The following is a 25,290-nucleotide window of genomic DNA, read 5'->3' as shown; positions in this document are numbered from 1 at the left end:
GCGGTGGCTCCCTGCCCGCGGGCAGCCGAGGCGAGGGAAAGCACTTCTCGCTGCCCGTTCGGCCGTTTGCATAAGTTTGGGAGGCTCGGACAAGCCTCCCCCTGTGGATCTTGGTCCGCTCCGGCCCGGCCACATCGGCTTTGTTACGGGGCTGAGCTCAGAGCCGATGAACGAATAATGAGGGCGAGGGTCCTCCTGACCTCGGAGAGCGCCCACCAGCCGCGAGGCCGGACGTCTCGGGCCTGTCCACCGCCCGCCTGCCAAAGGACCCGTCGCCCCCGCCTTTCTCGTCTTGAAATAGACGTTGCTTGCGGTCACTTCGAGCCCTGAAATGCCCGGCGTATGCGAGTGAGGCTCTCAGTGGCCATGCAGCCCAGCCCTGCAGGAACCATCAAAAGTCTCTCTGCATATGCCCTAGGATGTAGCCCGCCTGAAATTTGCTCGAAAACCTAGAGAGGAGACATTTAGGGCTCCCTAGGCAGCCCATTTTACTCTTTGATAGCTCTGACGAAAGGCCTTCCTTACTTCCTGGGCCGTGCTGGAACTGGCGATTTGATTTTCAGTGAGTATTTACACCTCAGAGCGGCAAACACTACAAATCCGGGCGTGATTTATTATTGTTTGGTTAATTGTCTAGCCCTAAAATGGTGGAGACTATATTAATAACGCAAATTAAAAGTGTTCTGCCTACATTTTTTGGAGAACCACATTTACCAGCACATCCCTGCTACATCAAGCCAAAATTTGCTTCTGCAACTTCTGTCCTTTGCTCCAAGCTGAAAAAGTCTGATCTTTCTTTCTCATAACAGCCTTTCAAATGCTGGAAGATAACTATCCAATTTAATTCAGCAAGCATTTATTTAGCTTCTTTTATGTGCTAAGTACAAAGCTTAGGTGCAGGGGACACAAAGACACAAAAGTCTCTAAGGGGGGAGAGCTGCCTTCCAAGACTTCTCTTGTCCAGGCTAAATATCCACCTTGATAGCATCCTGGATGTAGAGCTTGAAGATACGTGTCTTAGATGTCATTTAGTCCAGCCACCTCATTTTACAGATAGAAAACTGAGTTTGAGAGACGCAATTACCCAGGGTCCCACAAGTAGTAAGCAGCTGAGTCAGCGTTAGATCCAGTGCTCTTGACATTTATGTTCCCTCCAGTCTTTAAACTTATATGGCAAGTCAAGGCCCTTCACCCTACTGGGCATGCTCTCCAGCTTATCAGTATTTTCTTAAAATACAGTCCCCAGAATTAACAGTTCTAAATCTCTAAACTGAATGTGGTTTTGGTGTCAGTATATGATTTATTGTGTCAAACAGATGAAAAATTTTGGAAGTAATTGAGGGCTCTAAGGTGGTTTCTGCCAGGCTCCAGACTCCTTGTAAGGCACAGGGCCCAGGATCATATGGCACATTTCTTCCATGGTATCTGTGCACTGTTGTTACAAGTGCCATCTATTAGGGACACCTTAATCTTTACCACCTATTGGGTAGGTAATTGTAGAGTGCTCTGTAGGATAATGTTATAGAAAAAAATAAAAATTGGTCCAGTATAAAAGAGATGTGAGCATTAAAACTGGCAGGTTGATGCTTTTTAGAAAGATAATTAGGGGAATTGCTGAAAAAAAAAAGCATGGTATGAGAATGTAATTAAAAATCATTCAGTAAGAAGTGATAAATAGGAGGAATTCTGAGAAACTCATCAAGAACTGATGCAGACTGAAATAAGCAGAACCAAGAAAATGATATGTACAATGACTACAACCATGTAAATAGAGCACTGAAAGGTTAAACTGTGACTGAAATTTAGCTAACAAAAAAAGAAGCATAACTTTTCATTCTAGACATTTGAATAGTTCCCCCTTTTTTAATATTACAAATTATGTAGCTTATGGCTTTGCTTTTTAAAAAGTTGCATAATTTTTACTCTGATTTTTCAGGATACATGAGGCAACAATAATGGAATTTTTTTTTTAATCTCACTGTATGCTTTAGTAATCAAGAGAAATAGTATCCAATTTATAGAGACTTGATTACACATTACTCCTCCTTCAACCCCCTAAGCTCCAGTCAAGCTCTCCAACCTGTACAGGACAGCTTATCACCTCCGTTGATGTCTAAAGACAGGTTGTCCCATCCTATTCCTCCATGCTTGAAGTGCTCTCCCTCTGTACTGCTATTAGAACCCTTCAAGGTTCAGCCCAAGTGTTACCTCCCTTAATATGTCTTTCATAATCTCCCTAGTTGTTAGTTGTCTTTCCCCCCAACCATAATCATTGTTTATTTATATTGCATATAGTCTGTATTTACTGATCTGTATCCCCTAGTAGAATGTAAGCTCTTTGAGGGCAGATTCTTGGTCTTTGTCTTGTATTTCTGTCTTGTATTTCTTCCCACCACCTCCATCCCACCCCTACCCAGTGCTTGACACTTCGATGCTTAAAAGTTGCTTGTTTGAAACAAGCATATATCTCCCCATCCCCTGGAGCCAAGAGATTGGGAGCTAACTTTTTCTTCAGTCTCCACGCAGTAGAAGCAGTTCTCTACTCCAAGCTGAAGTCATGCATTCTAAGAACAGGATGATAGAATTAGAGAAGGAGCTGTAGACCTAGGCTTTGAATTGATATACAAATGCAACAGAACATTTCTCAGTTCTAATCTAGAGCTTCAGTCATACCCTTTCTCCTGTTGGGCACCAGGACTGTCTTCTTTTACATTTTGCCCCCAGTTAATATAAGAATGTGTCCCATTTAGATTTCTGTGACACAAAGAGCAAAGATAGAGACAATGAAATGTAAGAGTGAGGCCCTTTCAGGCATAAATGAAGCATTCCATATCCAGTAGGCATCTGAGGCCTTTGAATAGTGAAATTGAATATGAAAAAGGCCGAATGACAGAATGAACTTGCCCCTAGAACCCAGTCTCTAGTCTGTTCGTTTGCATAAGAACCAACTGGAAAATAGGAAATGTTTTGAACTAGTCACCATAAATTAGTCTAAGGTCTCCCACTAAGGGAACCCAGTTTAAAACAGGACATTTTTTCAAAGACAGGCTAAACATATTTCCTGCCTGAAAATGACAAGAATCAGAGCTAAGGCCTTGAATGAGCAAAATTGGAGAGGCTTTTATCAATCATAGACTAAGGATCTCTTCCCTTTCTGAAAGACCACCCCCAGTAAAAGAGTACAGTAACCCCAAGTTAAGTCTAAGGTGGCAGATGGTAGAGACTACAGCTTCCCATTGAAGAGCAAGCCCAAGAAATCCAGTGAATTGAGCCATCCAGGAGATAAATGAAAGTCCAGCCAAGTAGTCAAGTGACCTCTCTGGTGTTGCCCAACAGTAGATTGACACATCTAACAGAGATGCCACATAAGGAGCACACCCAGCTGAGCCACCCATACATCTGAGAAGCAGTGCCCTATGCGGACCCAGTTAAGTCTAGTGGCAGAGGTCCCCATCCATCACAAATACTACTGATATCCTACTCTGCAGTGAACTTTGTCAAGACTCTGCAGAGAAAGAAAGAACGTTGAGTCCTTGCAGTCCCAGAGTTATGTGTTGTATTGGCTGCATGTGTGCACAACAGGTGTGCCTCACTACAACAATGCATGAAGTTTATGCCTACTCCCCACCCTTCATGGATTCTGTGTATATTTGTGGTAGAGTATAACTAGGTGTTGGGGGGAAATGTTTTATAAACTATTTTTCTTGTTATGCCATTTGAATAAATCTTTAAGAGCTAATTGAGTGTGTGGGCTGATTGTTCATGGAAAACATGCAGTTTGGGGTTTGTTAGCTATAGTGTTAGGTATTTAGCCACGGGATTGCCCCTAGAACCTAAAGTCATTCCTGGTCCTCCTTAATGTCAGTGCCTTCTCTAAGATTATCTCCAATTCACATCTGTAATCTGTAATTTGTGGAGATCATATCTGTGCAGTTTTCCTCACCTGGAGTTCATTATAACCAATGAAATCAATAGATCCAGTCTCCCCAAAACAAGAATAACAAAAAAAACCCACCCCCCCAAAAAAAAAAAGATTATCCCTGATTTATCTCATAAACATCTTATTTGTACACAGTCATTTGCATGTTATCTCCTCTCATTACACGATGAAATCCTTTAGGGAAGGAGACTATTTTTGCCTTTCTTTGTATCCCTATTCGGTGACCAGCACACTTAATAAATGCTTGTTTTGACTTGATTTGACTTTGGCAATCAATCCTCTGGCAAGTCAAATATTTAGTGACTAAGAGAATGACTAAGGGACTTCCTAGAATCTTGGTCTCCTTGTTGTAGTAGTTGTTTTTTATTTGTTTAACTGCTAGATAAGATCGCTATGGTCAATTTTGATATCATTTCTTTTATCCATTTCCTATTTTTAAATTTTCAATAGTTCAAATAATTTAGGATTAAATCTTCTTAATTGTATTGTGCCATGTCATTTTCTCATTACTATTATTTCTTCTTGTCAAGTATAAATCCTGATCTTAGCTATGATGAGTTATTCTTTTTTTTTTTTAATTGTGTAACTGCTTCAGGGATTTTTCACATACTTAATGTCTTTTCCTGCCTCCTGAAATGTGATCAGTTTCATCCTTTGAGATATTATTTGGTGTTTGCCGTGTCCAGCACCTAATAATATTTTTGAAGGAAGTGTTCATAATATGGCATTGCAAGACTTCTGTATAATCTACAGATCTTGCCTCTCACTGTTTCTCCTAAATCATACTTTCCTATGTAATTGTTTCTATCTTCACCTTTTTCCCACCTTTGCCTTCAAGTCAGTAAGTACCAGAGTGTATTTTGATGTAATTTGAATGAGTTTTGCATAAAATTTCCTACCCCTTTGTCCTCAGCAAGGGGCATTGCTATGTAAGTGGCATTTCTTTTCATGGTGGTCTTTTTCAAGTGTTTATCACTAGTAGTGCAATATATGATGACCAAATATGCTATGAAATAATATTTCTTGTAGCATTTGAGTGTATAATAAATTTTTTTTTCACCAGTTCCTTTCTTTGCTTTTCCAAGGATTGTGTGAGTCATCCTTCCATTTAACTGCACCTTCCTTCTTTCTTCTGGTTTCATTTATAGCAAGAATGTTAAGATTGATGTGATTTATTGTATACTTTTTGGTCTTGGAACAAAGCTCTCACATTTAGATCATCAACAATCAAATTAAAGTTTGTGGATGATCTAAAAATTGCATGAGAATTTTAGTACTTTCCTTCCTCTTTTACATCACTTTTCCATTATCACTTGTGGGGTTCCTATTGGGAAAACGCCATAATAATATGCAGTAAGAAGTGAACGCCATTAATTAAAACTGTGAAAGTTGGAAACCTGGACATGTTGACCTGTTAAAAATCATAAAGAAGGTAATTGAATCATAATTCAGACACTGAGTCATAACTTAGATACTGCAACCAGTATGTGACCGGTACATGACCAATATCCAATCCTGAATGCCTGGGCATTTACCCAACAGCGCTGGATAGATGCCTGGATGTCTGTGAACCAGGTTCAATACTAAGGATAAACTAAAATATTAGCCAAAATGTTAACTACGCAGAAAAGCCCAAAATATCCACCAATCCGTAGTGAAACACCCCATAATTCCTCCTCCCTTTATCTGATTTCTGTGCTTTCCTGGGGTCTTTTCGGGAATCCAACCTGCAGTTTGACCACCTCCCCAGACTGATGACTATCAAACTTTTGGTAGGGATCCATCTTACGTATCCAATTGATTAAACTTGCCTATAATCAATCTGGAGCTCTTTGGCCAATTTCTTTAGTATCGAACTTGTCCCGATGAGGCATTCCAAAGAAGAACGTGAGTAAAATAGAGAAGATGGGAAGGACTGTGGTGAGAGTGAATCATGACAGGTAGATAACGGGAGCTCTACTGGTATCCTCAGGGTATCGGGAGAAAGCAAAGAAAATTTCCAGCAGGTTGGATGTGTACCTCCACTGGTGAATGTTGGGAATGACATCTGTGACAGTCACACAGGGTGGGAAAGCAGGGGTGAATTGTGATGTGCATCTTGGAGGGAAGCTCTGGAATTGATGAAATCATAAATCCTTTTGAGTATTTAAGTATTATTATTTATTGCTAGGAACTCTAGGAAGGAATAACATTAAAAGACTCCATTGTATTCTTTCTCCCCTACCCCTACTCTAGCCATTTTTGTTTTTTCATTTAGGACTTTATCCCCTTCACCTGCTATTCAGTTAGTGGCAGTAGAATGTAAAGTCCTTGAAGGAACACTGTCATATTTTGTCTTTTTTTTTTTTTCCCCAAATGCCTAGCACATTTCCTTGTATATAATAGGCACTTCATAAATGCTTATTGATTGATTGTTTGAGGGCAGGGTCTATCTCAGTAGTTGTGCATTTGTATCCACTGAACCCAGCATAAGGCTTAGTATATAGTAGTTGCATTTAATAAATGCTTGTTAATTGAATTTAGTTCAGTTTCAGTGATGAGAAAAAGTAGCACAAATATGTGTTGGATATTACATTACAGCAGCTGTGGTGAGTTAATCTAGCCTCCACACAGCTGTCAAATTGATATTCTTAAAGCACACAGGTCTGGTCACGCCATGCCCGATGGGCCCAGCTTTTCTAACATATGCCTCTTGCCTTCTCTTTGGGCTTTTCGTATCTTTCAGAGTCTGCCTCCTGTCTGTTATTCCAGGATCATTCCACAGTTCTTCACTTTGCATATCTATGTGGTAGCCAAATTGACCTGTTTATTGCTCTCATGTGACATTCCATGCCCAGTCTCTGTGCTTCCATTTATGTCACCATGAGCTTTTGCACAGCCTCCCCTACCTAGAATGATGCCCTCTACAACTCTGTCCCTTGTAGCTTCCTTAAATCCCGCCTCAAGTTCTGCTTCCTTTAGGAAGTCTATCCCAGTACCCCCATTTGCTAGGGCTCTGCACCTGGAAGTTACTTTTTGTCTATCTTGTACACGTTTTGTATTCACTTTTCTGTATATGTGTTTAGCTCTAGAATGTAAACTTTTTGAGAGCAGGAAATTTTTTTCCCCTTGTGTCCTCAATTCCTGGTACATAGTAGGCAATAATGCTCATTGCATAAATGAAGGACTAGCTAGGTGTATGGCTAAGGGTGGCACCTCTAAGAGAAGAGAGGGATGGTGCCTTTGAGGTATGGACCAGAAAGTAAAGATAGAAGAGGATCTGAAGACACTGCAGACCAGTAATGGTGAAGGGCCAATGGGGAGAGGTGGGGTCGGAGGAGCAGTTTTAGGTTTGTTCTTCCTTCTTCCATTTATCAATGTTTCCAACTCATTAAGATGGTACCTAGCCATCTAGGTGGCAAAGTGGATAAAGTGCCTGGCCTGGAGTCAGAAAAACTCATCTTCCTGAGTTCAAATCTGACTTCAGACATTTACTAGCTATGGGTACCTGGGCAGTCACTTAATCCTGTTTACCTCAGTTTCTTTATCTGTAAAATGAGCTGGAGAAGGAAATGGCAAGCCACTCTAGTATCTCTTATCAAGAAAACTCCAAATGGGGTCATGAAGAGTCAGACACAACTAATATGACTGAACAACAATAACAAGATGGTGTGTGAAGTTAAATGGGAAATGGGGGGGAGTTGAGAAAGGTTGGTCCCAGGCTCATCCTAGTTCATGGGAGAGTAGACAGGGAAGGAAATGTGGAAGGAATGGAGATGGTGTATTGGCTGTTTGTATGTGAGGGATATGTATGTATGTAGATGTGTAGAGGCTATGGCACAGAATGCAAATCAGAGACTTTAGGCTTTAAATTTGCCTCAGTTAATCTTTTAATTTTTGAAGTATGTCTTCAAGCTGAAATAAATAAATAGAAAATAGAATGAGTAAATGTCTTAAGTTCTTTGGTTGTTGGTATGGTAATAGTTTATTTCCAGGTTATCTTAGTAGGGGCAACTGTAATGTTAATTAATGAAAGGAAACTTTTTTTTTTCCTAGAACACTAGGGCCTGGTAATTTTAAAAATGTCTTTTAAATGAAAGGCTTCATACAGCAGAAGGTTTAGAAATATAAACTGGTAGAAAATGTCCAAAATTGAATTTCCAGATTTTTTTTTTTTAGAAGAGCAGTTTCCTGCTGGGGACAAGAGTATTCTCAAGCTATATGTACTAATAGTAATAATTTATATTTAGGCAGAGTTTTAAGGTTTTTAAAAATGTTGACACATTATCTTATTTGACTCTCACTACAAACCTGTGAGTTAAGGTGATTATTATTCCCGTTTTATAGATTAGGAGTTTGAGGTTCAGAGGTTAAGCAACTTGCCCAAGCTCTTTTAGCTAATGTCTTAATGAGTTCCTGCCTCCAAGTGTAATGTTCAGTCTTATCTGTAAGAGTCTAGAGGCCAGTATCTTTTCTCACTAACTGTCCGAGTTTAAAAAACAATTGACTTTGGACTGCTCAGCCTTTTTTGAGCATGAATTTTACAACCAAAGTGGTGTCTACTATGCTAGTTTGTCACCTCACAGACTTGTGTTTAAGATGAACAAAAGCTTTCTAGATGCAAATGTAATATGGATGTTTTTCTCTTGTAGCTTTAGTTCAAAATAACTGTAGGGCATGATAAAATTTGAATAGCCATATTATTTAAAGTTAGAGCCCAACTTAAAGTTTAAATGTCAGTTTTGTATGTCTGAGTGAAGTTGTTTTTTTAGTTACACCTATGCATACTTCCTAATACAGTGCTACAGTGTGAATTCAGTTCAGCTTAACAACTAAGAGCTGATTAAGTACAGCCTCTGGGGAGCTAACTACAAGATGGGAAAAACAGTTCCTAAACTCAAAGAATTTATATTCTCCTGGGGGAAAAGCTTACATCCTACTGTCCTTTTAAAAATGCTATTAAAATTAATGTCCTATTTTAAAATTTAATGAAATAATGTATACAAAATTTTTTTTTAAAAATTGTAGAGCACCAGTCGAATATAAACTGTTACTATAAAATATGTGTTGCTGCAGCTGCTTCTTCTGAGAGCAGCATATTCCTGGTTTCTGGCTTTTACTTTTCCCTGGAAACCTATTTGTTTATTGAACAAATTAACATTAAAGCTATTAGTCATTAAGAGGTGTCAGCTCAACTATGGGTAAACTGAAAGGTTGATTCTAAAAACCCAGAAAGGAGTCAAAAGGTTGATTTTTAAAAGCCATAAGGATTAAAAACAAAGCTGGGTTATTATCAGCTTTTAAAGGAACAAGGCTTTTTAACAAAAGCAAAACAAAAAAAAGTAAGCTTTTTCTTGGTGTTCAAGGGTTTCCCAGACCTATCGCCCAACTAACTTCCCATAGATGGCTCTTAAACAGTGAAGTTTGAGAGATGGACCCAAAGTAGCGAAATCAACAAGAGATAAACATGAATAAATTGAGAAATCAGCAAGCATGGATAGGGGAAGGGAATTGTAGTGAGGTAGTAACAGGCCAGAAGGCAACTGGGCCTTTACTCAAGCTTCTGCCAACCCTGTATCATTGATTTCCTTTTCCAAGAAGGAGCTGCGCTTCTTTCTGCAGGTCTTCCTTAACTTTAACCCTTCAAATTATATTAAAATGAATAGATTTCAGAGAAATCGTTACAGTTATTAGGCATCTGGTGACGTTGGTGCTACCCTAGGTATTCTGTTGTTTTTGTGTCCTGTGATAACATCAATATTGACTGGGGTCCCTGCCATGTAGGTGACTTTAATTTTTTTTTACCTAACAGGCAGAGAATCAGTTTCCAGGCTTGATTAGTCCAGGGGGCTAATAGTTTGAGTTGCCTATGGCATAAAAAAGCCAGCCTCTGGGGAGTAAATATCCCCCAGATTTAGCAGATGTTCCACTGCTATGGGAGTCACTAACTCCATCTGATCCAAAACACCTCACTGGCCAGCTAAGTTTCTATATAGAGAGGAAGAAAGCTGAATCCACTTAACCTATTTCAGTATCCTTGCTGAGTGTCCTTTCTATGCTATTGTTAAATAAACTTCTTAATTTTTTTTTAAGTGTCAGATACTCTAAGAGTGTCTCATTTTATTCTAAACTCCTAAGCCTGAGCCATGGGATGGGGAAAGAAGAAGCCAGGGGATGAGAAGGGACTGAGTCTAGCCTGGTCCTATAACATGTTCCTTTCAGCTCGATTTTGGCAAGATCAGCCTGGACTTGTCCAGGGATTGGGATAATGTTTCGTGTAAGTAAAGCAGAGCAAATCTAAGCCAGGTATCCAAATATAAGACAAATCTGGCATGCTTGCCCATGTGAACCAGGATATTAAAAAACAAAACAAAACAAAAATAAATAAAACAGGCTTTAAGTTTCCAATTAACAATTTTTTTAAAAAATTGTGACACTAAAATTGTAGCTGTAAGTATATTTACTCTGTCACTGATAATGAAGAAAGTATGTATTTTAAAATCGGGGCAAGGCCAAGACTTTATTGCATATGCCTTTTAAAGTCTCAGCTATAACATAGTGTTACTGTCATTGAAGGTAGGTTTGTTTTTTGTTTTTTTTGGTTTTTTTGCTTTGTTTTTGGTAGAAGAAAGGAAATCTTAGGAGCATCCTCTGCCTCCTACACTGGCAAGAACAGGAAGGAAGGAAGAGAAAGAAAGGAAGGAAAGAAGAGAAAGAAAGGAAGGAAGGAAGGGAAAAGGAAAGAAAGGGAGAGAAAAGGAAAGAAAAGAAGGGAGGGGTGAGGAAGGAAGGAAAAAGAAGGATAGAAGGAAGGAAGAAAAGGAAGAAAGAATAGAAAGTAAGTAACCAATAAGAACAGCAGTAAACGAGGATGACTAGTGTAGTGAAAAGAAAAATGGGGGTAAGGAGTCCAGGGTTTTCATTCCAAGTCCATCTATTACTAGCAGTGTGATCTTGAGAAAGTCACTTAATCTCTGTGCTTTATCATACTTGTGAATTACCTCCAAGATAGCTGTCACGATGGAAAACATGGTTCTTTTCCTCTACATGAATACTCCCTTCAGCGTGATAGATTGCATCCTCCCGTGTCTTAGTCTCTATGACTTATAGTGGCCAAAAGAAAATTAATCTTGTTATGACCATCCTTCTGGTAAATTGCTTACCTAGGCTGGTTCTTTGACAAGATAGTCTGTTGCTTGCTGATACTCAAAACCTTGCCATTTCAGAGTTTTACTCTTGGAGGGGTAGGGACATCTTCACATTACAATGAGCTATATATAGTTACACAAAGGAGATCATACTTGCATTACCTACCTGATGGGGTTTGGGGAATGAAAGTGCTTTATAAACTGCGTATGGGCTATTGTTGTAGGGACCCAGCCATGCGAAGCACTAGGAATATGAATATAAAAGCCCCTGCCCTCAAGAAAAGAGGGGCTAAGTCATAGAATTTCTATTGGTCAGGTGCAGGAAACTTTTATCTTGCCTCAAAGTGCTTTGTACATGGTATATGATCAATAAAAATTTGTTGAACTCAATTTAGTTCATCATGAATAAGGAAATTAGCAAATAAGGAAAAGGATCCAAAGGCTTAGGTTCCAGGAGTGTGCCTACCTGTTACCCCAGTGGTCAAAGGGAAAGACACTGAGTAATGCTTAAAGCCATGTCAAGCTAATTAGGAAATACGATATTATATCAATAAGTTACCTAATTCTGTCTACAGTCAAGCTTTCTGGTGTCAGACTGTTCCTAAAAATGTACTTTCTAGCTTGCTAGCTCTTTAATAATAAATAACAAATTTTACTAAAGCATAGCTTTTGAAAGCCTTTGAGGAAATACTTGATTAGTTCTACCACCAAAACAACTTTTAAGAAAACTAATCAAGCAATATAGTTCTCAGGATGCCACAAATAGTTACATATAAATATATTTTAAAAACCTCTGCTGAATTTTAAGTGGTCCAACTAAAACTTCTAAGTTTTTCTTTCCATCCATGTCTTCACTTTCCTCTGGGGGCCATCTCCAGTCATCCTGATGTTGTCACTGGACCCAGATGGCTCCAGAGGAGAAGGTGAGGCTGGTGACTTTGCACAGCCTTCCCTCACTTAAATCCAAGTCACTTGCAAGTCACGGCATCACCGCCCTGCTGTCATGGTCCTCTTCAAAAACGAAGGACAGACAGTAACAGCAATGCTTCCTCTATTCTGATACTAACAAAATAGCATATCCTTGACTGGGAAGTTCAAATACACAGGGAATAAGATTAGTAAGAATGTGCACAGGGAAGAGAGGCTGAAATAACATTGACTCATCCATCCTTCTGTCTCCCATCACCACCCATTTTTTCAAACAAATTGTTATTTTTATGGATAGAGAGGAAGGAGGGAACAGCCTAATTCCCTTATTGCCTTCTACCTTTCAGTAACTAATGGTATCTTCAGTTGCCAGTTGGAAAAACAGGGGAAGGTACAACATAATACAAAGGTAAGAAACCTTAATAACATTTCCAAACATTTTGAACTATAGGTATTTGGATTCTAATTTATATAGTCATTTGCATGTTGTCTTCCCCAGTAAATTGTGAACTTCTTGAGATCAAGAACTGTGGGGTTTTTTTCTTGTCATTGTATCCCCAGGGGTTTAACACACACACACACACACACACACACACACACACACACACACACACTCTCTCTCTCTCTCTCTCTCTCTCTCTCTCTCTCTCTCTCTCTCTTTCTCTCTCTGTGCCAGGCACATAGTAAGCTCTTGATATAGACTTGTTGACTTGATCAATTGACTTGCCAATTGTAAAGCAAACAAATAAACAAAAGCCCTCAGTCATTTAGGAAGTACTGTAAAGAAAATTCCCATTGTAGAGTGTTAATTGATTCACAAATTCTTTATTTTTCTGAAAATGGATCTTTGGGAAAGCAATATAAGATATTTGATAGCTTGTGAGGGATTTTATTTGCCAACATTCTGTAGAAGATACAGTTTATCTCTGGCTTTCCACTCCTTCAAGTAGTGAGCACCCTTGGGGTGGGAGTTAGAGATAATGAATGATACATTGAAGTGTATTTTCACCCCTTTAAAGAACCCTTTAAGGGTTCACAGTTACTTCTAAAGACAATTCTCAATATAAGAATATATTTATCTATACAATTTCAATGCTTGTCCTTTCAGTAGTAGCCCAGACTATATATATAGGAAATGTTTGATCCTTTTCAGTCTTTCTAAACCAGTAGCTACAATTAGTAATCTAGCACCAATATAAGGGTGATGGGGTGTGTCTTATTTTGTGTACTTAGTTGTTTTCATGAAGAACAGTTTTGTTACAAATATAAGATCAATTCTGCTAAAAAAAAAAACTGTTAAGCACTAACTTGCATGAGTTGACTAAGGTACAAGGTTCAAACTCACGCATGGATCCTATAAAGACCCCAAAATAGTTATGTGTGGGTGAAGGATGAAATGATTGAGGAAACAAAGGTTCAATCTCTTAAGCATATCAATTTATTACACAGTACATGCCAATTTCCTAACAAATTGGGACCAGGTCCCTTCTTCAGATTAGGGCTATACCCTGAATCCAGGGGGAGACAGATTTTTATACATGAAAAACAGTTAATAAAATAAGGCCAATTAAAAGGAAACAATATAACATTATGTAATCTGATTTCTAATTGGGTAAAAGATTAGGGACTTTCCAAGTTGGGAGGGGGATATTGAACAGGTTTAATTCTGGCGAATTCAGAAAAAGAGGTGTTCTACTCCCCCAGCTGTCTGTAAACAATCAAAGTAACATGGAAACATTAACTGATTGATCAGTATGGGGCCAGTTTTCAAATAAAACAAATGAGTTGCTTTAGTTGTATAATTGTGAGAAAACTCCTTGCATCAGTCTTGGATCTGACTGAGTTTCTGGTCAGCATAACCTATGTCCCTAGTTAAGAGTCTCTAAACAGCAGGTAGGGGTGGTCCAATTTTGCAGCCACACAGAACTAGGTTCAAACAGTGCAGTATGGTTTTCTCCCAGTTCCCACAAATGAATAAAGTTCTCTCACAAGACAGAAGTTAGACTGGACCCATATTGAATAGAAAAGGAACTGAGCTGGCTCCAGAACTTGAGTCACAAGAGGGAGTCAATATGGTTCACTGAATTCCCATAATTAACCTCTTGCTGTTCTAATCCCCTCAGTTATAGAGTATGCATAAATGGGCCACCTCAACTGTGACTTAGATAGGTTGAAAAATACTTCCAACTGATACTTGGGCATTCCTGCCAAATAGGGCAATGCCCCCAAATTACTCCACTATGGTATGGATAGGGATTGCACCTATTATTTCCTTGGTATAGGGAACTCCCAGATATGGAAATTCTCTCTACTAATACATGTCAGCAGCACCTCCTCTACAATTTATAGAGTTTCCTAGAACACTGACAGGTTAATTGAATTGTCCAGGTATGACAGTAGGTATCACAAGTGGGACTTCAGCTGAGGTCCCTTGGTTCTTAACCCAGTTTACCTCAGCTTCCTCATCTGTAAAATGAGCTAGAGAAGGAAATGACAAACCACTCCAGTATTTTTTGCCAAGGAAACCCCAAATGGGGTCACAAAGAGTTAGACATGACTGAAAAACAGAACAACGACTTCCTGGCTCAGATGTCCACTCTATTCACCATGCCAGACTGCCTCTTGAAGGCAAAACATTAGCAAAAAGGCTTATGTTCTGCCTAAGTCTGTATTTACACAACACAAAGTGAAGTTGAGCTTCAGTGGTTAGGTGGATACAACAACTAACATTGCCTTCATACCATGTTCAATAAATTTTTGATGATTGAATGAATCAGTGAATGAAAAAGCATTTATTAAGCACTTACTGTGTGCCAAGTACTGCGTTAAATAATGGGAAATACAAATATAAAAGCCTTTGACCTCAATGAGTTTATGTTCTAATAAAGGAAAATAGTTCATATACATGAGTAGTGGGTAGGTGAGGTGCTTTAGTCTGGAAAGTCATGAGCAATTAATTAATTAATATAAACAATCCAAGTGTGTAAATTGGACCAAAAAGATACCTATTCCTTATCTTGGTGGCTTACCTAGGCCAGGCAAACATACCAGGCTACATTGCTAAGTTTCTATACATTGCTAAGTTTCTATACATTGCTAAGTTTCCACTCCCTCCCCCACCCCAGTAAAGACCACAGTGACTCTGGGAGTGAAATAACAAGCATTTATTAAGAATCTTCTATGTGGGCTTCTGCTTCTGGGAGCCAAGATGGTGGAATAAGAAATAAGTTGCTCTCAGCCTCTTTCATTGACCTCTGAAAACCCAGAAAATATCAACCCAGGAAAAACCCTGAGCCAGGAAAAAGACAGGGCACAGCAGTCTGGTATCCCAGGAAGCTTGGGGGAATTAATAGGATAATCCCTTCTCACTCTGGGGGAGGGGGAACAGTATCAGACTCGAGGCATCACAGCAAGCCAGAAGCAAGTCCCACCTTGGCATACCAGGGGGAGATCCTGAGACCCAGGTTGGTGGAGCAATAAAGTGCCAACATCGGGACCCCCCCCCCCCAGAGCCTTAAATACAGGAAAGGGAACTGGTAGACACCAGCTCGGAAAACAACCAGGGGCGACAGCATTCTCCAGCAGTGAAATCACCCAGTACCTCGACATAACTCTGGGAAGCACAACTCCAGAAGGCAAAGCTCCAGGCTGACAGAAATTCACCAGCATTGAAACATCCCTGTGCAAGGCCCGGTGACCAGGAGCCAAACAATCAAGTGCAAGGCCCCGGTGAACAGAAAAAGAAGCATGGGTAAGTGCTCCCTTCGCTTCAGCAGGAGAATTCAGCTTTTTTTTTTTTTTTGTAAAAAGTCAGAAAATAGACAAACACCATAAACAAAAAGCAGAAACAGAAAATGACCATAGATTCTTATTTTGGGGAAAGGGAAGATCAAGGCACAAATTCAGAAGAGGACAACATTGTTAATATAACCACATCCAAAACCTCAAAGGGAATTATGAACTGGTCTCATGCCCAAAAAGCTTTCCTGGAAGACCTCAAGAAGGATTTTAGAAGTCAAATAAGAGAGGTAGAAGAAACATTGAGAAAAGAAATGAGATATGTGCAAGAGACAGTCAATAGCTTGGAAAAGGAAGGACAAAAATTAACGGTAGAAAACAAGTCCTTAAAAAATAGAATTGGCCAAATGGAAAAGGAGGCACAAAAAGTCACTGAAGAGAAGAACGCCTTCAAAAGCAAAGTGGGCCAAATGGAAAAAGAGGTACACAATCCAGCAGAAGAAAACAACTCCTTAAAAATTAGAATGGGGCAAGTGAAAGCTAATGACTCTATGACAGAGCAAGAATCAGTCAAACAGAAACAAAAGAAGGAAAAAATACAAGAAAACATAAAATACCTCATCGGTAAAACAACTGACCTGGAAAACAGATCTAGGAGAGACAATTTAAAAATTATTGGTCTACCTGAAGACCAACTTGAAAAAAGAGCCTGAACAACATCGTTCAGGAAATCATCAAAGAAAAAGAGCTGCCCTGAGGTCCTAGAACCAGAGGGTAAATTAGTCATTGAAAGAATCCACTGATCACCTCCTGAAAGAGATCCCGAATTGAAAACACCAAGGAATATTTTAGCCTAATTCCAAAATTACCAGATCAAAGAGAAAATACTGCAAGGAGTCAGAAAGAAACAATTTAAATATCATGGAACCACAGTCAGGATTACACAGGACCTTGCAGTTTCTATATTAAAAGATCAGAGGGCATGGAATACAATATTCCATAAGGCAAAGGAGCTTGGATTACAACCAAGGATCAACTATACAGTGACACTGAGCATAACCTGTCAAGGGAGATGGACATTCAATAAAACAGACGACTTCCAAACATTCCTGATGAAAAGACCAGAGCTCAACAGAAAATTTGACCTTCAAATACAAGACTCAAGAGAGTCATAAAAAGGTAAATAGAAAAGGAAAGCAACAGCATATTATTATTAATAAGGGCAAACGGTTTACATCCCTACAAGGGAAGATGACACTTATAACTCTTAAGAACTGTAATGTAATTTTGACATTTAAAAGGGGGTATACTTAGACAGGGGGCCTGAGTTTAAGTTGAGTGGATGTGATGGTAAAAAATCTAATTAAGTGGTGAAAAGGGATTGTACTGGGAGAAGAAGAAAGGAGGAGGCAGACAAGGATGAATTATATCACATGAAAAGGCACAAAAGCCAAATAAAGTAGAGGGAAAGAAGGGAAGGAGATGAGCACCTTACTCTCATCAGATTTGGTTCAAAGAGGGAATACCATAATCAGTTAGGTATAGAAATCTAACTTTACCCTATAGGAAGTAGAAAGGGTAAAGAGAAAAGAAAAGGGCTAATAGAAGGGAGGGCAGACTGAGGGAGATGGTTTTGAAAGCAAAACTCTACTGAGAAGGGAAAGGAAGAAAGGAGAGAAAAAGCATAAATGGGGTGGGGGAATAGGATGGAGAGGAAGACACAGATAGTAATCCTAACTGTGAATGTAAATGTGATGAACTCTCCCCTAAAACAGAAATATACAGAAACAGAATAGCAGAGTGGATTAAGAACCATAATCCTGCAATATACTGTTTACAAGAAACACATTTGAAGCAGAGGGATACACACAGAGTAAAGGTAAAAGGCTAGAGCAGAATATATTATGCTTTAGCTGAAGTAAAAAAAAAGGGGTAGCAATCCTGATCTCAAGACAAAGCAAAAGCATAAATAGATCTAATTAAAAGAGAGGAACGAAACTACATCCTGGTAAAAGGTACCATAGATAATGAAGTAATATCATTACTAAACATAAATGCACCAAGTGGTATAGCAGACAAATTCTTAAAGGAGAAGTTAAGGGAGATACAGGAAGAAACAAACAGCAAAACTATACTAGGGGACCTCAAACTCCCCCTCTGAGAACTAGATAAATCTAACCACAAAATAAACAAGAAAGAAGTTAAGGAGATTAATAGAATCTTAGAAAAGTTAAATATGGTTGACCTCTGGAGAAAACTAAATGGGGACAGAAAGGAATATACCTTTTTCTTGGGAGTACATGGCACCTACACAAAAATTGATCATATACTAGGGCATAAAAACCTCACAATTCCATGCAGAAAGACAGAAGTATTAAATGCATCTTTTTTCACATCATGATGCAATAAAAATTACATGTAATAAAAGGCCAGGGAAAGATAGACTAAAAATTAATTGGAAACTAAATAATCTAATTCTAAAGAATGAGTGGGTCAAACAACAAATCATAGAAACAATAACTTCATTCAAGAGAATGAGAAAAATGAGACAACATACCAAAACTTAGAGAATGCAGTGAAAGCAGTCCTTAGGGGAAGTTTTATGTCTCTAAATGCTTATATGAATAAAATAGAGAAAGAAGACAGCAATGAATTGGGCATGAAACTAAAAAAGCTAGAAAAAGAACAAATTGAAAATCACCAATTAAATACCAAATTAGAAATTCTGAAAACCAAAGGAGAGATTAATAAAATTGAAATTAAGAAAACTATTGAACTAATAAATAAAACCAAGAGCTGGTTTTATGAAAAAAAAAACAAACAATAAAATAGATAAACCTTAAAAAAAGAAGAAAACTAAATTACCAGCATCAAAAATGAAAAGGGTGAATTCACCACCAATGAAGAGGAAATCAAAACAATAATTAGGAGCTATTTTACCCAACTGCATGCCAATAAATTTGACAATCTTAGTGAAATGGATGAATATTTACAAAAATATAATTCATTTGAGGCAGGACCTGCGTCATTTGCCCTTGAATTTTGGGGTTCCCACTACCCCTAGACCTCAACAGATCAGTGCTTGTTATTGAATTACAAAGTGCTAGAAATTATCATAGGAAAATCCAAACTTCAAAGAACAAATCCCTTTAATAAAAGGATTTGTTCTGTAAAACTTGAACTCTGTCAAAAGGCTGCACCCAAGGACCTAGAAGGCCACAGGTTCCCCACCCCTGGGAGGTATTTGTTGAAAGAAACCTAAAGAATCAGGTGAAGATAAGCAGCCCCGAAGGCCAGTCCCTTAAGCCCTGAAGTGGAAGTTCCCTTCATCAATAGCCCAGAGTTTCAGTTCCCTTCACTGTAAAGTATGATGCAAAAACCCCACTGGCATCAAGTACCGTTGAGACCTGCAGGTCACTGCCCTAGACTGAACAGCTGAACAAGCTTGATTCCCTTTGTTGCCTTCAGATCTCATAGTCTCACTCCACCTCGAAATGTCTATGAGGAATGAATCAGCGAGTCCAAGCCACTCAATGCAGTGATAATTGGTCAACCTCTAAGAGGCCCCCTATGGTCCCAGGTCCTGAATCCATATTTGACTTGGATTCCTTATTCATGGGTATCTAAGCCAGAGAGTCCTGGAGGCAGGCTCCTTCTTCCCTTTTGTTCTGGGCTACCAGCTAGGTAGTAAGCCAAGAAATTCTCTGTTACTAATTAATTGGATCAATCAAATAAGCAACTGTAAAGGAGGGTGCCTTGACCCCATCTCAGTTGGGGTAGTGACAGAAGACCCAGAATATAAGTACAAGGTGTGAAAGAGTGGAAAGGAGGTATTTAAGGAGATTTCCAACAACATCATCAACAATATATGTAGTTCCTTAATCCACTTGAGAGAATCATGGGGCTGGTGTATGAAAGCAACTGACACCACACAGGTTGCCTTGGAGGGAAATGCACTAGAAGGTTGGGGGACCAGAAAAGGTCTATTATAGATTTTGGTGCTTCAACTGATTATTTTTTATTTAAACAAGTTTTTATTGATGTATTTTGGCTTTTTATGTTACCATACTGTACCCCAATATCCTTCCTTCCTTCTAGAGTGTCCTCTCACATAACAATAGTATTTTTAAGACAAAAGAAAAGAAGAGGAAAAAATGAGCACAACTGATCAATACATCAAAAAAACCCTGAAAATATATGCAGTGCAGAGCATTTGTAAGCCTCCTACCTCTGTGAAGGAATGGAATGGGAGTATCTTCTCATATGTCTTCCCTTTGAGCCATAGTTGTTCATTGCAATTTTATAACATTCAGTTTTGGGGGGCAGCTAGGTGGCGCAGTGGATAGAGCACCAGCCCTGAAGTCAGGAGGACCTGAGTTCAAATCTGGCCTCAGACCAGACACTTGACACTTACTAGCTGTGTGACCCTGGGCAAGTCACCTAACCCCAATTGCCTAAAAACAAAAATAATAATAATTAAAAAAATTCACTTTTGATTTGTATGTATGTTGTTCTTTCTATATATATTTTTATGGTCATTGTGCATATTTTTTTACTCTGCGTACTTCATTCCCCATCAGTTTGTGTAGATCTCATGCTTTTCCGTACTCATCACATTTGTTGCTTTTTATAGCACTCTAATATTCCATCACATTCATGTACTACAATTTGTCCATCCATTCCTTAAAGGGCATGTACTTTGTTTACAATGCTTTACTCTTACAAAAAGCAATGCTATAAATATTTTGGTGTATATGGAGCCTTTCTGTCAGTGACCTCCATGGAGTATAATGCTTAGCATAGAATCTCTGAATCTTTATTTACATAATTCCACATTGGTTTCCAGAATGATTATACTAATTCACAGTTCTACCAATGATGCATAAGTATGCTTGTCTTTCCACAACCTCTCCAGTGTTGACTATTCCCATCTTTTCTTGTTTTTTCCATTTTACAGTATGTAAGATGAAGCCTCGAGGTTGTTGTGATGAGCATTTCTCTTATTATTAGTGAATTGGAGCATTCTTTCATGTGATCATTAATAGTTTATAATTCTTTTGAGAACTGTTCAAATCCTTTGACCACTTATATATTGGGGAATGGCTTTGGTTGTCTATATACGTATATATGCATGTGTACATATATATACATATACACATGCAAAAATATATCATTTTATATGCTATTAATTGCATACACATGAGAAAAATGATTATTAATAACCAATAATTTGGGGAGATCCAGAGTTCCTTCCTTTTTCTATAGTCCTCATTTCAAAGTTCAGTCTCTTGAAGGACATTACTGATAATGAGATTGGATTAACTTTCTTAATAACTTTGTTCAAACCTCACCCAGGTGGAGAAACCATTGTGTTCTTCTTAGATTCAGGTAGGGATAAATTCTTTGTCTAGATTGTTCAAGGCTGGGGATAGTCTGGGTATAGGGATGGTCTCTCTGTGACATAATGTTACTCTCAGCACCTCATTGTAATATTCATTCTCTCATTAATTGGTAAGCAATCAGAGTTGATTATCACCCTCAAGAACACCCCTTTTCTGAGGGCATATAAGCTGTGAGCCCTCTGCCATGATTGTCTTAGGCATTCAAGAGTGTCACTGACCTTTTATTAAAAATGGTGGTATTATTAATAAAATGATTAAATTACCCAGAAATTATGTCTCTTGAACTGTTTAAATGCCACATACATATATGTATATACACACATATGTACGTATATGCATAATGTTAATTGTTTACATATCTTGGATACCAAACCCTTATTGGAGAAATTTGATACAAAGTTTTTTTTTTCTCATTTGATTTCTTCCCTTCTTATCCTAGGTGCATTAATTATGTTTGTACAGAAACTTTTCAGTTTCATGTAATCGAAGTTATTTATATTATCTTTTGTAATTGCCTCTTTCCCTTGTCTGGTTAAGAATCTGAGAAAGATGATTATTTCCCTCTTGTATTAATAACTAATTATTGAATCAGGACCAAGGTTTTTCTCCTTTCCTACTTCCTCATGCAGAAATCAAACAGTGTGGGAAATCTTAGGCAAACACTTAACCAGGCCAAGATCTAATCAGACAGTAAAAGAAATTCTAAGTTTGGACTAACAGGAGTATTCCTGCCCATTGTGTTTATTCAGACAGGTTGGAAAATGTGGATTCTCCCTTTTGTTAGACAAGTGATATGGAAATTGATGTTTCTTTGACCAAGATTTGAGTAATCCAAGTCACAATACTCCAAGGCCATCATTGGAATATAGCCCAGCCCCTCAGTGTAATATTCATTTTCTCATTAATTGTTAACCAATCAGAGTTGATTGCCACTCTCAGGAACATCTACTCTTCCAAGGGCATATAAACTGTGAGCCCACTAGCATAAGGGGTCTTTGTCTATGTCTCTCAAACTTTTTAAACATCACAAATCCATCTCCTACCCATAGCTATGAAAGGTTTATGATCCGCTTCTCTTCTAATTTCTTAATAGTATGATCTTTAATATTAAGGTCATGTATTAATTTAAAATTTATCATGGAATATGGTATAAGGTGTTAAGCCTAATTTCTGCTTAACTCTTTTTGTTTCCCCAGCAATTTTAATCAAATGAAGGTTAGCTCCTAAGTAACTTATGATTTCTGGTTTATTGAACAGTGAGTTGTTGAGTTCCATTTTTTTTCTCTTTCTCCGTTGTCTAGTTTATTCCATTGATCTACCTCTCTATTTTTAAATCAATACCAGATAGTTTTGATGACTATGTGTTTATAATATAATTTGTAGTCCAGAAACTTTAGCTGATTCTTCAAGGAAATCAGAGATTCCAAAAATCAGAGATGTGGAGAGAGAGCATTCTAGTCATTGGAAACTTTATCTGAGAAATATTAGTTTAATCTAAGAAAGAGAAGTAATATACACCACATCATCCATTATCCCTAGCTTACTGACCACTTCAGGGCTGGGCATGGGTGCCAGTAAATCTGTTGCTAGCCTGATTTATTCCTCCTGAAATGGCTTTATGGGGTATCTCTAAGGGGAAATAGCAATATGGGAATTAGGGAGGTGGTGTATATTCCTGCCTTATCTCAGAAGAGGTAGGAACAGTAGCCAGGTTTGTAGTTCCTGAGGAATATGAACCTAGGCATAAAACCATGCAGTGTATTGTGTGTGACTACCAAATGGAAGATAAATAGAATCAATGCAGAATTTGGATCTTTTGAGCCTATTCACATATAGCAATAAAGTAGGACTGTTTGCCTTGTGTGTTGCTCTAAAGGAGGCAGAATAGACATCTCTAGCCTCTTTGTTTGCCCCATCTGCCACCACACCCCCCATCTCTAAGGGAGACTTTCATTCCTGCCAGGAGGGGAAGTAGGAGGTTGGAGCCAGAGGACACTCTGCTCTCCTCAGAGAGAGAAGGTACCTGCCTAGAAGTATATCTATCAGCTCCTTTAAAGATTATTTGTCTGGAGGATATTATTGGGTTCCATCTAGCTTTTGATTGCTTTGTCATTAGGGGGAAAGGGAGACTCCCAAAATCTATATCCAAGGGTTGACTCTTTTCCAATCAAATAGAATAGCAAAGAAGCCCATTTATCCAAATTGCAGCAAAACACAAACCAGAGAAAGTATGTATAGAAGATTATATACACCGGACAAGATAAAATGAAGAAGCTGTCCCTTTGGGAGTGAGGTAATGCAACTCAACCAAAGGGAAACTCCTCAAAGTCTCTAGAGTAGCAAACTGCGAGGATTAGGGACATGATGGAAACTGTCCATTCCTCTCATGTCTTCCTAGAGTCTTTTCCTTCAACCACTTGAAGTGGGTTTGGCCTCTTTCACCATCTCTCCAGAATCTGGAGGCTGACTCAATGCTACACTTGAAGAAAACTTGCTCGGAGAATCCAAAAGTGGGACTCCTCCTTGAAGAGTTGCTAATGAGAGGACTGCTGAGAACTGAAGCTCCGTCTCTCAACAACTCTGCCCTGCATTCATTCAGGACAGAGCCTTCATCTCCACCAATAGGAGAGAGTCCCATATCAATGGGCTTTGGGTTAGGGCTTACACACAAGCAAAGAATATTAAGATAAATAGAATCCTTACCCTCAAGAGCTTGTCATTTATTAGGGGAGATAAGACATGGACACAAATAACTATAATAAAAAACTATAAATTAAAAAATAGAATATGCTTAGTATATAAAAGAAGCATAAAATTCTGGGAGCTCTTAAAGGAGGTAAAGACTACTTGTGGCTGGTAGGAAAGAGAAAAAGAATCTATGAAGACTTTATGGAGGTGATATGTGAAGTGGTCTTAAAGGAAAGTGGAGATAGAGGTCAGAAGGCCTTATGAAGGTATAGAATATCACCAGTAAAGGCCCAGAGCTGAAGGCAGGTTCTTGAAGCAATGAGTAGTCCAGGAGACTACATATAGTGTGGGTTACATTTAGGAGAGTAGTATAAGATAATCAGTCAACCAATAAACATATATTAAGTGCCTACTATGTGCCAGAGGATATGTTGCTAAGTACTGGGGATACAAAAAGTGTCAAAACACAGTCTGTGCCATCAAGAAGCTTACGATTTAATGAGGGAGACAACATGCAGACAAATATATACAAAGCAAGCTAAATGCGGTATAAATAAGAAATACTTAAAAGAGGAAGGGCACTAGAATTAAGAGGGGTTAGGAAAGGCTTTCCACAGAAGATGGAATTTTTGTTGGGACTTATAGGAAGCCAGGGAGGTCAGTTGTCAGAGCAGAGGAAGGAGAACATTCCAGGCATGGGGGAGAGCCAGAGAAAATACCTGGCGTTGAGAGATGGAGTGTCTTGTTTGTGGAACAGCCAGGAGGCCAGTGTCACTGGGTTGAAGAGTATGTGGAGGGGAGTAAGGTATAAGAAGATTGGAAAGGTAAAAAAGGACTAGGTTATGAAGAGCTTTGAATATCAAAGCATTTTGTATTCGATCCTGGAGGCAATAGGGAGCCACTGGTGTTTATTGAGTGTGTGGGGTAGTGGCGACATGATTGGACCTGCACTTTAAGAAGATCACTTTACTGGCTGAATGGAGGATGGTTTGGATTAGGGAGAAACTTGAGGCAGGCAGACTCACCAGCAGGCTATTGTAATAGTACAAGCGTGAGGTGATGAGAACTTACATTAGAGCGGTGGTGGTAGTAGTGGGGAGAGTAGGGGGCAGTATGCAAGAGATGTTGCAAAGGTGAAATCGATAGGTCTAGGCACCAGATTGGATATGGGAAGTAAGAGAAGTTGAGGAATCCAGGATGACTCCTAAGTTGTGAGCCTGAGGGACCAGGAGGATGGCGTTGCCCTCAACAGAAATAGGAAAGGAAGCAGGGACGGTTTGGGGGGGAGAAAATGAGTTCTGTTTTAGACATAATTGAGTTTAATATGGGTCCTGGACATCCAGTTCAAAATGTCTGAAAGGCAATTGGAGATGTGAGATTGGAGATCAGCAAGAGTTTGGGCTACAAAAGTACTTTGGAGTCAGATCACAGAGGGACTTAATTGCCAGAAATTGGAGTTTGAATTTCA

At 38.8% G+C, this 25,290-nt stretch overlaps 1 protein-coding gene across 1 annotated transcript in view; it reads left to right on the top strand.

Moving 5' to 3' along the window:
- The first annotated feature begins 43 nt into the window (after nt 1–43).
- Nucleotides 44–25,290, top strand: part of SLC25A30 (solute carrier family 25 member 30) — a 98,165-nt gene continuing 72,918 nt past the window's right edge. Inside the window, exon 1 of the mRNA XM_027873631.1 lies at nt 44–562. The gene's annotated coding sequence lies outside the window, so the exon portion shown is untranslated. The remainder of the gene's footprint in view (nt 563–25,290) is intronic.

This window comes from Vombatus ursinus, unplaced genomic scaffold, assembly GCF_900497805.2.
Source record: "Vombatus ursinus unplaced genomic scaffold, bare-nosed wombat genome assembly UNPS02014802.1, whole genome shotgun sequence".
Classification (NCBI taxonomy): domain Eukaryota; kingdom Metazoa; phylum Chordata; class Mammalia; order Diprotodontia; family Vombatidae; genus Vombatus; species Vombatus ursinus.
This window is presented reverse-complemented; position numbering and strand designations above follow the sequence as displayed.